The sequence below is a fragment of the Rhinoraja longicauda genome, chromosome 36 (genome assembly GCF_053455715.1).
Source record: "Rhinoraja longicauda isolate Sanriku21f chromosome 36, sRhiLon1.1, whole genome shotgun sequence".
In the NCBI taxonomy this organism is placed as follows: domain Eukaryota; kingdom Metazoa; phylum Chordata; class Chondrichthyes; order Rajiformes; family Arhynchobatidae; genus Rhinoraja; species Rhinoraja longicauda.
Window position 1 is genome coordinate 10,008,295 of NC_135988.1, and position 13,845 is coordinate 10,022,139.

The following is a 13,845-nucleotide window of genomic DNA, read 5'->3' on the forward strand; positions in this document are numbered from 1 at the left end:
GTGCTTTGCAGTCAACAAATTGCTTTTTAAGTACAACCATTGATGCTTTTCTGGCAAAACCAGCAGTCAATATTTTTGCATATTGCAGTCATTACTGTCTTATATTGAGCAATCCCATAATTTTGTGAGCATACAGCATAAGAAGTGTCCACTTGCATATCAAGTTCAAAGGAAATTAGGTAGGTGTTGCAGTACATGAAAAACGTCCTCCTCAGGGCCCTTGTACAGTGACACAGTTTGCTTGAGTGCATCTCACAGCAAGCGTTCCTTGATCTCAGAGAGTATCACATCAGCTTTTATGTGGTAGGCTTGAATTTTCTATCCTCCTGATTCATAGACTCATGCAGCGCGGAAACAGGACCTTTGGCACAACTTGCTCATGCCGACCAAGATCATCTACGCCTGTCCCATCTGCCTGCGTTTTCCCATATCCCTCAAAACCTTGGATAGACCCAAAATGCTGGAGTACCTCAACGGGACAGGCAGCATCTCTGGAGAGAAGGAATGGCGATGTTTCGGGTGGAGATCCTTCTTCAGACTATGGGTTTATATCCTTCTCCTTCCACTTGCAGAGGTTTTTAGATGAGGGGAGGGAAGCTGAATACAGAGGTGAAGTGAACGACTTTGTTGAGTGGTGTGGGCCGAATCACCTGCAGCTCAACACCGACAAGACTAAGGAGTTGGTGGTGGATCTTAGTAGGAGAGGAACACCCCTCTCCCATGTCTCCATCAATGGTGTGGATGTGCAGTTAACCAGAGAGCACAGATACCCGGGAGTGTACCTGGATAGTCAACTGGACTGGTCCAGGAACGCTGAGGCCCTGTACAAGAAGGGACAGAGCCGTCTGTACTGTCTGAGGAGGCTCCGCTCCTTCAACGTAAGATGCTGCAGATGTTCTACCGATCAGTGGTGGCCTGTGTCATCTTCTTCGTTGCCATGTGCTGGAGCAGCATTGCGAAGGCCGCGGACGCCAATAGGATCAACAAACTCATCAGGAAGGCTGGCTCCGTCCTGGGGGCAGAGTTGGATTCATGGGAGGTGGTCTTGGAAGGGAGGATGCTCCTCAAACTGTGGAGCATCCTGGACAACACAGCTCACCCCCTCCACGACACACTGGTCAACCTGAGGAGCACCTTCAGAAACAGACTGGTTCCACCAAGATGCTTGACAGAACGCCACAGGAGATCCTTCGTCCGAGTGGCTATCGAACTTTACAACTCCACCCCCTTCTGTCATGGGGTAGACTGAGACTGACCCCCCCCCCCCCCACAACCTTTGCAAACCCCACAAGCCTTTCCACTCATCACTTTAATTTCATGTTTCATGTATTTTGTGTTTTTATGACTGTTTGGCAAATCAATTTCCCTCCTGGGATAAATAAAGTTTTCTATCGCATCGTATCATATTGTTTCTTTTCAGATTCTGATATTAACTTTCTGTATATTGCTAACTTTTTTACCTCGTTTTAATTTTCTATTGCACCATTTCATGTTGAGGGGTTTGTTTGTTTTTATTCATGGTGGATATTTTGTGCGGCCTACTGTGGGAATTCTCGGCTTTTCTTTCAATAGTCTCGCAGGATCATTTTCTAGTTCTGATGCAGTCCCTGAGGATCTAGGTTAGCTTACTTCCACTGTGGTTTTTGTGGTTTCTAAGATGGTTAACAAAGCCCTCGAGGAAACCGCATATCTTCCACAGATCGGGCATGTGGGTAGAGTCTGTGCATGGCCTTGTGGTTCTTTATATAATTTCCAATTGCTTCATCTGAGCAGTCAAAAGCTGCGGATTGCCAGGAATCAGTGGGAATATTGCATTTCTTCAAAGAGTATCCTTTAATCTTTTCTTCAGTCTACCGGGTAGTCTCTTCCCATGACAGAAACATAGAAACTAGGTGCAGGAGTAGGCCATTCGGCCCCTTGAGCCAGCACCGCCATTCAATGTGATCATGGCTGATCATCCAAAATCAGTACCCCGTTTCTGCTTTCTCCCCTTTATCCTTTGATTCCGTTAGCCCTAAGAGCAAAAACTCTCTCTTGAAAACATCCAGCGAATTGGCCTCCACTCCCTTCTGTGGCAGAGAATTCCACAGATTCATAACTCTCTGGGTGAGAAGGTTTTTCTTCATCTCAGTCCGAAATGGCCTGACAGAACCTGGAATAGATTGGCTGCTTTACAGTGTGATGTCAAGCTGACTGGGTCATGGTTTAATTGTGGTGCAGCTGGTAGAGCTGCTGCCTCACAGCGCCAGAAACTCAGATTAGATCCTGACCTTAGGTGTCTTTTGTGTGTTCACACGTTCTCTCTGTGAGCACGAGGCTTTCCTTCCGCAGGGCAGACCAATTTCCTTCTGGGGATGAACATGCAGCCCTGTAATTGGTTAATTGGCCTCTGTAAATAGTCCCTGGTATGTTGGGAGTGGATGAGTAAACGGGATAACCTATAACCTGTGTGACAATGGTCAGTGTGAACTTGGTGGGCCGAAGGGCCTGTTTTCATGCTGTATCTCTCAACTAAAACCAAATTAAATAACTGGAATGTTCCAGAAATGGAGATGCCTGGAGATAGTGTAGAAAAGAACTGCAAATGCTGGTTTACACCAAAGATAGGCACAAAATGCTAGAGTAACTCAGCAGGACATGTCTGGAGATAAGGAATGGATGACGTTTCGGGTCGAGAGCCTTATTCAGTCGGTCTGCCTGTCCCGCTGAGTTACTTCAGCATTTTGCGTCTATGCCTGGAGATACAGCAGGTCTGGAAATTATATGTGCCCCTAAGTGTTATGCGAATAGCGCACCCGGTGGTGCAGTACCGGGGATATATGACCCATGAGGCTGTAGCCAGAGTGATCCTGAACCCAAGACTCGAGTGTAAAGCCTCTGTTAATTAGTTGTGTAGCTGTAATGTAGCAGGTTACAGAAAGGAAACACACTAACAAAACATGGTGTCAGATCGGGGCCTGCTTCAGGATCAATCGAAAGGACGACAGCAGACGACATTTGTGTGTAATTACTGCTGAGAGACGACTGTGGGGCATACATTGTTTCCCTTGATAGAGGGGCGGATTTATCAGGAAAATGGAGCAGCTGAAGCCCCCTAGGCAAATGAATTTTGAGGCAAGGGACCTGCCAATGGAGTGGAGACAATGGAGGGAAGAGTTTGAGCTCTATGTTGATTTGAGCATGGAAGGGAAGGAGGACAAGACAATGAGGAAACTGCTAATGTACCTTGTTGGACCGCAAGGGAGAGAGCTCTACCAGACGTTCGAGACACGGACGCCGGAGGGCAACGTACAAGAGGTTACGCTAGCGCAGGCACTCGATGCTTTCGAAAAGCATTGTCAACCCGTGAGGAACGAGACCGTCGACAGGTATAGATTTTTTATGCGGAGCCAAGAGAGAGGGGAGACTTTTGATTCGTTTTTAATAGAACTGAAGCTCTTGGCAGCTCATTGCGGTTTCAGAGAGTTGAAGGATTCACTGATACGTGATAGAATAATATGCGGCATAAGGGATGACATGCTGCGGGAAAGTCTTCTCCGAGAAACCTCACTTGTCTTAGAAAAGTGTGTGAAGGCATGCCAGGCTTCAGTGCTGGCCAAAGCCAGAGTTGATGTCATGGTAGGGGACCAGCGACAAGATGTCTGTGCAGTGAGGCAGGAGGGGGAACGATACCAGCCAACCATACAGTGCAAATACTGTGGATACAAACATGAGAGAAAGAAGGAGAAATGTCCGGCATATGGCAGGGAGTGTTTCAAATGCCATCAGAAAGATCATTTCGCCTCACAATGCAGGGAAAAGCAGGGGCAACAGAAGAAAGAAAAGAAAGGGAAAAAACCTGTGCATGCAGTGGTGGAAGTGGAGAGTTCCAGTGATGAGTATGATGACAGTCAAGAGGTTGATGAAATTCACACAATGGAACTGCAACCAGAAGCAGGAAAAGCAGAAAGTGTGCACAGGGTTGAGGAGACTCAATTCCCAAAGAAAATCTTTGCGACCATGATGCTGAAAGGGAAGGAAGTAAAATTCCAGGTGGACAGTGGAGCCACATGTAACATAATTCCCAAGATGTATGTAAAGGATGTGGATGAAACCAAGCAAGTATTGTCCATGTACAACAATACGACAGTGGTGCCTCTTGGGAAAAGCAAAATGAGACTGGTGAACCCAAAGAATGGAAAGAAATACAAAGTAGAGTTTGTAGTCCTGGAGGAAGACTGCATTCCAATCCTGGGAAGCTGGGCAGCCCAGCAGATGGCGCTCATCTCAGTGTGTACAGAGAACATAATGACACTGAATGGCAGTGAAATCCCTCTGACCAAGGAAAGATTGATAGCGGAGTATGCTGATGTGTTTGAAGGGACAGGTAAATTTGAGGGCAAGTACCATCTGCTGGTAGCTGACAGCATAACGCCGGTGATCCACCCACTACGAAGAATCCCTGTAGCCTTACGGAGTAAGCTGAAAGAGGAGTTAGGCAGACTGACAGAAGCGGAAATAATTGCCCCAGTAGAGACCCACACACCATGGGTATCTAACTTTGTGTGTGTAGAAAAGCCCAATGGGAAGTTGAGAGTGTGTTTAGACCCGAGGGATCTGAACAAGGGGCTTAAAAGAAGTCATTACCCAATGACGACGATCGAAGATGTCCTCACCGACTTGAATGATGCCAAGGTCTTTAGCACGTTTGATGCCAAGAATGGGTTTTGGCATGTGGAACTGGTTGATGAGAGTTCTCAGCTTACGACATTTAACACACCATATGGTAGATATAGGTGGAGACGCATGCTGTTTGGTCTGTCCACGGCCCCTGAGGAGTTCCAGCGACGATAGAACCAAGTGCTGGAGGGCCTGGAAGGAGTGAGGTCTGTTGCTGACGGCATCCTAATGTTTGGGAAAGGAAAAACGGCAGAGGAAGCAGAAAGAGACCATGACAGGAAGGTTAAAGCTCTGATGGAGAGATGTCGTGACCGTGACCTGAAGCTGAACATAGAGAAGGCAAAGCTGAAGGTGAAGGAAGTCACTTTCATAGGACATAGAGTCTCTGCTGCAGGACTGAAACCAGATCCAGGGAAGGTAGAAGCAGTGCTACAGATGCCTAACCCAAAGGATGTCCAAGGAGTTCAGCGATTTATTGGCTTTGCTAACTACTTGAGCAAATTCCTTCCTGGATTAAGCGGTCTATGTGAACCGTTACGCAAGCTGACACAGAAGGATGTAGTTTGGTGGTGGGCACAGGTGCATGACAGGGCGGTGATGGACATAAAGAAGCTAGTAACTGCCGAGCCGGTACTCAGATACTATGATCCATCCAAGGAGCTGACAGTACAGGCCGACGCGTCAGAAACTGGACTTGGTGCGGCGCTGATGCAGGAGGGCCATCCAGTTGCCTATGCCAGCAGGGCCCTGACGGATGCAGAGACCAGATATGCACAAATAGAAAAAGAATTGCTGGCAGTAATGTTTGGTCTAGAGAGGTTCCATGTGTACACATATGGAAGGCCAGTGAATGTGCAGTCAGACCATAAGCCACTGGAGATAATCGCCACAAAACCACTTCATCGTGCACCAAAGAGATTGCAGAGGATGCTGGTGAGGATGCAGACTTATGATGTGACAATAAGATACAGACCAGGGAAGGAGATGCAGCTTGCAGACACGCTGAGCAGAGCATATATTCAGACTGGCAAGACTGACAAGACCATGAGAGAACTGGAGACTGTAAACCTGGCAAGGCACATCCCAATAGCACAGCCTCTGCTAAATGGCATAAGGGATGCAACAGGAGAAGATGAGACTATGCAGAAACTGCAAGAGGTGATCAAACGAGGCTGGCCAGAGAACAAGAAGGATGTTGACCCAGAGCTCATCTCCTATTTCCATGTGAGGGACGAGCTGAGTGTTGGAGATGGTCTCATATTTAGGGGAGAGAGAGTAATCATCCCTAAAGCCAGGAGACGCGACATGCTCACAAGAGTACATGATTCCCACATTGATGTGAATGGCTGTCTAAGAAGGGCAAGAGAATGTCTGCACTGGCCCGGAATGTGTGCAGAAATGAAGGACTTCATACAAAAATGTGAGACATGTCAAGCTCAAGGAAAAGAGCAACCAACAGAAACGCTGCATTCCCATGAAATTCCAGAGAACATGGGCGAAGGTGGGTGCAGATTTGTTCCACATGGATGGAAGGAACTATTTGGTCACTGTGGACTATTTCTCAGGATATTGGGAAATAGACTATCTAGAGAAAACACTGGCAGTGAATGTCATCCATAAAATCAAAGGCCAGTTCGCAAGATATGGAATACCAGATCAGCTCATCACAGATAATGGGCCACTGTTCACAGCTGATGAGTTCAAGAGTTTTACCAAGAAGTGGCAGTTTGAACATACGAGCACATCACCCTATTATCCACAGAGTAATGGGAAGGCGGAGAGCAGTGTGAAAGTTGCGAAGTCATTGCTGAGGAAGGCTAAGGCTGCCGGAGCTGACCCTTACCTGAGCATACTAGCTTTTCGCAACACACCAACACCTGGCATGAGTAGCAGTCCAGTTCAAAGATTGATGAACAGATGTACCAGGACCATTCTACCGACTACTCAGAGGCTGCTCAAACCTGAAATTCAGAAAAAAGTAAGAGATGAGTTGAGAGCAGCTAGAGACAGACAAGCAGACTACTACAACAGAGGATCTCAAGATCTGATTCCCCTGAAAGCTGGCGATCCAGTTCGAGTGAAGCCGGCCGATAATCGACATCAGTCCTGGAGGAAGGCTGTGGTTGTAGGCCGTGTTGCGCAACCCAGATCTTATGAAGTCAGAACCGAGGACGGCGTCATCTATCGTCGGAATCGGCGCCATCTGAGGAAGACCAACGAGCCATGTCATCGCGTTGATGTTGACCTGGATGACCTGGTGATGTCGCCTGAACCGGAGCGAGAAAATCGACCTATGAGCCGACCACCGGTCCCCAGGGAGCATCAAACCCTGACAACAAGATCTGGTAGATGCGTTCGAAAACCACGCTATCTGCAGGATTATGTGCCCAAATAAGGATAGGGCCTGTACATGTAGTTGAATATAGATGTAAAGGATATTAGGTTATGTTTAAAAAGTTAATGTTATATTTTTGGTTATAGTTTGATATGCATTATTTTATGTAGAAGTAGTGGTAATGGCTAATAAAACTGAATAAATAAAAAGGGAAAGGGAATGAGGAACCAGACATGTGTTGTTCAAAGTTTAGATAATTCCGAGCACTGAACTAAGATGCCATGGAAGAATTTAATTTATGGCTATACATGTAAAGTTCCTGTACATATCTGTTTTGTAAATAAAGGGGGATGTTATGGGAATAGCGCACCCGGTGGTGCAGTACCGGGGATATATTACCCATGAGGCTGTAGCCAGAGTGATCCTGAATTAAAATGGCTGAACCCAAGACTCGAGTGTAAAGCCTCTGTTAATTAGTTGTGTAGCTGTACTGTAGCAGGTTACAGAAAGGAAACACACTAACAAAACACTAAGTGGAGTGGGAGAAGCAGTTTTCTGAATCTCTGGGTGGAGATATTCTATTGAATACCAAGGCTAAGACAGCGTACAGAATGGAGCGCACCCTGCAGACTTTACATGCACACAAGCCCGCTGCTCCCAATACAGTAATTAGGCAATGGTGAGATCTTGTGTCCGTTACCATGCCCAATATCCAAGAGTCTGGCTGTTGGCCTGTTTCATCCATGCATTCACTGTAATTGGCAGCAACAATCCTTCAAGTGCCTGAACAAGCATTTTAAAACATATGTCACTGCGCTGAGAGTAAAACAATTTCGGATCCTACTTTTTCTTCATTTGATCGAGACACTTTTTCTTCATTTGATTGAGACATTTGGGGCAATCTGCAGCCACGGATTAAGAATGAAATGTCTCCAATGCTTGCAGAGAGAAAACAGTCATGCAATGGACTGTGTGCCTATTAGTATCACTTGGCAAACTGAGATAACCAGAGGATACATTCTAAAAGGATTCAAGAATGGAGAGGGCTCGAATATACTTCGTACATATCTTTTATACAGAGTACACAGTGCTGAGTTGTGTAAGAAGGAATTGCAGATGCTGGTTTATACTGAAGATGGTTGATACCAAAGATAGACACAACATGCTGGAGTAACTTATCAGGTCAGGCAGCATCTCTGGAGAGAAGGAATTGGTGACGTTTGGGGTCGAGACCCTTCTTCAGATGCTTCCCTCTAAACTTTTCCTATTTACCCAAACAAATGTCTGAAAAATGTTATTGTGGTACCCACCTCAACTACCTCCTCTGGCAGCTTGTTCCATGTATCCACCACCCTCTGTGTGAAAAAAATTGCCTTTCCGGGTCTTATTAAATCTTTTCCCGCTTACCTTAAATCTATGTCCCCTGATTTTTGATTCCCCTACTCTGCGTAAAACATTTGTGTATTCACCATATGTTATCAGGCATGTGAATTTTCCGCGGATTTCCACGTTTTTAAAATCCATTTTACGCCCTTTTTTGCATGATTTCCACTTTTTTCATTTTGCCAAATAAACGGAGAAATCGGATCAAAAAAAGAAGGAAAAATATACGATGTATATACTTGTAATGAACACTAGGGTTCCGCTAGAGGTCGCTAGGGGTTCCCGCGAGAAATCCCCCGTGCCCTGGAAGTCTCCCCGAAAATGTGACACCTAGGCTGGGCAAGGCAGCCAATCTCGACCTCATCAGGACTTCCACGGCCAATCAGTGGGTTGAATTTGCAACCTGCGGCCGGGGCTCTGGAACTCCAGCCCAGCTGGAGCCAGCACATCTATCCCCAGAGCCGACTTCCTTGGCCGGCTGGATAATTCAGCAAACCTCTGGAACCAAGAGTGCCAGAAAATCAGTGGTGGAACTGTAATGAGTAAATATTAAATTTAAGTGCAAGATTATATAACTAAATTAATTAAGACAGGGTTAAAATTATAAAATACAGCAGAAAAGCCAAATACCACCTTTCTGGGCTGATTATCAATTAATGTGCAAATTTACTTAAATGTTATTAGTATACAGTGACATATTCACATTATTGTTTTTACTTTGAGATGCATTAAAAGAGGCTTGAAACTGGTAATTTTGAGTGTAAATTTTCAAAAATGTTCAAATTTTTGGACCCCCATTGTACGCCTCGCGCAAGTGCTCGGTTCTTTTCCTCTTTTCTTTACCTCACTCACATGCCTGTCTTATACACCCCCATAAGATCACCCCTCAGCTCCACGGGATAAAGCAACAGCCTGCTGAGAGCTCAGGCTATCCAGTGCTGGCAACATCCTCATAAACCTCCCCAGCCTAAAAACATCCGTCCCAGGGTGACCAAAACTGAATATAATATTCTAAGTCATCACCAATGTCTTGTGCAACTGCAACATGACAACCCAACTTCTATACTCAGTGGACAGAAAATGCTGGAGTAACTCAGTGGGACAGGTAGCATCTCTGGAGAGAAGGAATGGGTGATGTTTTGGGTCGAGACCCTTCATTAGACTCAGTACCCTGACTGATGAAGGCCAATATACCATAAGCCTTCTTGATCACCCTGTGACGTCATTTTCAGAGAACTATGTGCCTGCAGTCCCAGACCTCTCTGCTCAGCAACACTCTCCAGGGCCCTTCAAAGTCCCTGCCTTGGGTTTGACTTCCTAAAATGCAACACCTTGCACTTATTTGCATGAAACTCCATCAACCATTCCTCCGCCCATTTGCCCAGCTGATTGAAATCCTGCTGTAATTCTTGTTAATCTTCTTTGTGGTCTGCGATACTACCCACTTTAGTGTCATGTGCAAACATGCCTTGTATATTCTCATCCAAATCGTTGATACAAACCACAAACAACAATGGAGACCTGTACCAATCCCTTAGGCACCCCACTGGTGACAGGCCTCCAGTCCGATAAACAACCTTCCACCATCACCCTCTGCATTCTCTATCCATAAAGCCAATTGTTTAAGAAAATCATGCTTTCAAGATGCCTCATAATCTATCGCAGGACTGAAATGACTAAGATTCTAAAAGCCACAGTCTATTCTACAATTATAACGATTGTCTCAGTGTTGTGTTCATGCAAGGATCAACGTTATTATATTATATCAAATCTCCTTTTCAGGCAGAAGATAGACACAAAAAGCTGGATAAACTCAGTGGGTCAGACAGCATCTCTGGAGAAAAGGAATAGGTGACGTTTTGGGTCGAGACCCTTTTTCAGACTGAGATTTAGGAGTCAGTCCCCAGACTCTCAGTCCGAAGAAGGGTCTTACCCGAAAGGTCACCTGTTCCTTTTCTCCAGAGATGCTGCCTGACCCACTGAGATGGTCCAGCATTTTGTGTCTATCCATGCTGAAGAGTTATTGAATGTCCTGTCAGTGATGCCAGGCCGACCCTACGATGCCGCCAGGACAATGGGCCTTCACAGTCCGGTCAAGAACCCTGCACTTGCAACAACTGGGCATGAAAATGGTGTGAAATCTGGCGAGACTATATACTGTCTCAGTGTTCTATGAATATGCAGATGTACTGTACCTGAGATGCTTATCTAAGATGTGTCTAAGTGCTTCTGTACAGTGATACTTGTACTGAACTGTACACAAAAATGAATTTCACTGTACCTCGGTACATGTGACAGCAAAATGCCATTTAACCCTTGGTTTGTGGAGCCACTGCAAGAGAATTCAACAGCATCCAGGGTATGGTTGCTCCTGCTGTGTCGGGAGTGGATGAGAAAGTGGGGTAACAGATAACTAGTGTGAATGGGAGATCAATGGTCGGCATGGACTTGGTGGGCCGAAGGGCCTGTTTCCATACTGTATCTCTAAATGAAAGCTAAACTAAATGCCTGAAATGCTCCGTAGTATATACTTTCGCAGAGTATTGTTGTCATTACTGATCAGACAGAAGGCTTCAGTGTGAATATGAAACAATTCCTTTAGCGTGGAATGTTGTAGGAAGGAACTGCTGATGCTTGTTTAAACCAAAGGTAGACACAAAATGTTGGAGTAACTCAGCGGGACAGGCAGTATCTCTGGAGAGAAGGAATTGGTGACGTCACCCCGCTGAGTTACTCCAGCATTTCGTGTCTACCTTTAGCGTGGAAGCTCATATTGTAAGGTTGAATCTTTCCACTCACTAGCCTTCACAGAGCCCCTTCCATGGTTCTGGGATGTTTAGTTTAGTTTAGCTTAGAGATACAGCACGGAAACAGGCCCTTCTGCTCACTGTGTTCTCACCGACCAGCGATGCCCGCACATTAACACTATCTTGCACACACTCGGGACAATTTACATTTATACCCCAAGCCAATTAACCCACAAACCTGTACGTCTTTGGAGTGTGGGAGGAAACCGATCTTGGAGAAAACCCACGCAGGTTATGGGGAGAACGTACATACTCTGTACAGACAGCACCCGTGGTCGGGTTCGAAACCAGGTCTCTGTTGCGCTGTAAGGCAACAACTCTACCGCTGCACCACCCATGTTCCAAAGTGCTTTGTGGCTGGTGATATATTTTCAAAGTGAAGTCACTGAAAGGCTGTGGCAGTAAAAATATTCCTGAACTCTCCAGATCCGCATTCTGAGGGTTAGGCCAAAACCTGTGGCTTGGGAAAATGTTCCAATCACCCTGTGGTCGATATACAGAGAGGCTAAGCAGCAATGTGTCTCCCAACAGGGTTAAAATGAGGGTGATTAATTTATAAAAGGCAGATCGAGTTTGAAGTGGAGGTGTTACCATGAATGTCATGCATTAAGCATTCACTGTGTATCTCGGAGGACAAGGCTTAATGAGGTCATTATGTTTGTATTCTCAATGAGCAGACTGCTGATGTAAACCTGTGTCATATTCACCCTGAAGAAAGTTAATCCTTTCTCTGATCGCTAAGTGAGAAGTGTCTTCCGTGAAATATCTGATGTGCTCCACACGAATTAGGAGCGACACGGTGGCGCAGTGGTAGAGTAGCTGCCTTACAGCGAATTAGGCGCTAGAGACCCGGGTGTCCGTACGGAGTTTGTACGTTCTCCCCGTGACCTGCGTGGGTTTTCTCCGAGATCTTCGGTTTCCTCTCACGCTCCAAAGACGTATAGGTATGTAGGTTAATTGGCTTGGTAAATGTAAAAATTGTCCCTCGTGGGTGTAGGATAGTGCTAGTGTGCGGGGATCGCTGGGCGGCATGGACCCGGTGGGCCGAAGGGCCTGTTTCCGCGCTGTACCACTAAACTAAAAACATGGAGACGAAGAACCTGCAGCTGTTTTCGTTGTTCTTTATCTCTCCACATCACTGTCTATCTCTCTCATTTCCCTTAACCCTAACCAGTCTGAAGAAGGGTCTCGACCCGAAGCGTCACCCATCCCTTCTCTCCACAGATGCTGCCTGTCCCGCTGAGTTACTCCAGCATTTTGTGTCTATCTGCAGCTGTGTTACTTTGCTTCCCATATGTGGCTTTGCCCCATTGCTGCCGTGTATTACAGTCCAGAGGTCAGCATGTGTGATCGCTCCACCACTGGAGGCTCAGAGGCAACCTACACACGACTCCCACGCTCAGACTTCAGTAGCAAAGGACCTGTCTACCCATTTTAGTTTAGTTTAGAGATACAGTTCATTTGGCTTATCGAGTCTAGTCCACCATTCAATCATGGCTGATCCATCTTTCCCTCTCAACCCCATTCTCCTGCCTTCTTCCCATAACTTTTACCAATCAAGTATCTGTAAATCTCCGCCTTAATGCTGTGTGAATATGATTGGAAGGAGGTAACTTAAATAAACCTTAGGTCTCATTCCTACAGGGGCTTCGTGTGAATGCCATTTGTTAGCTGTGTATTGACTACTTGGTGACATTTTCGCAGTGTGTGGTACCCATTGTAAAGCACACTTGCACCTTTCAATACTTGGCATCATCCTTGTTTAGTTTAGATTAGTTTAGACATACAGTGCGGAAACAGGCCCTTCGGCCCACTGAGTTCGTGCCGACCAGCGATCCCCACACATTAACACTATCGTACACACACTAGGGACAATTTACAATTGTACCAAGCCAATTACCCTACAAACCAGTACGTCTTTGTAGTGTGGGAGGAAACCGAAGATCTCAGAGAAAACCCACGCGGTCACGGGGAGAACGTACAAACTCCGTACAGACGGCAACTCTGTAAGGCAGCAACTCTACCGCTGTGCCACCGTGCCGCCCGAATAGTGGATTCTGCTTTGCACTTTGGGGCTCGGCAATGACCTCTGAAGTTCGGCATGAGCGGGTGAGGGATCCAAAGCAGAGTCCTCATCTCACCTTACGAGGAGGTGCCCAACAGGTCTGGGGGAAAGTGACCAAGAAGCTAGATGCAGGAAGGATGCGTGGTGCAATGTGATAATATATTTACCCCTTGCCAACATGTATGTTAGACAGTGAAATGGAGAAAACTACTCAGCTGGAGGAAGAACTCTGTTCAAAGCTCTGGTGTAAAGATGTAGTAAGTTCACAAGTTCAGCCTTTAGTAGGAGTGTCTCTCATGGGCACCGTTTGTTGCTTGAGTGTTGATTCGGGTCAGGGATGAAGTTGGAATCTGCTTCCAATTTGTGTTACATGGAAGTGCAAGCCAGCACCACTACAACGGTCACCACTGAGTTTATGGGAGGAATGAGCCCTCAGTTTTAATGACACCATAACATGTGAGCAGCCAGGAAAACGGGTTGAGACCTGAATGACTCGTTGCTGGCCAACTAGGTATTGAATGAGGAAGGGTCTCGACCCAAAACATCGCCCCTTCCTTCTCTCCAGGCCCTTCTCGCCTGTCCCGCTGAGTTGCTCC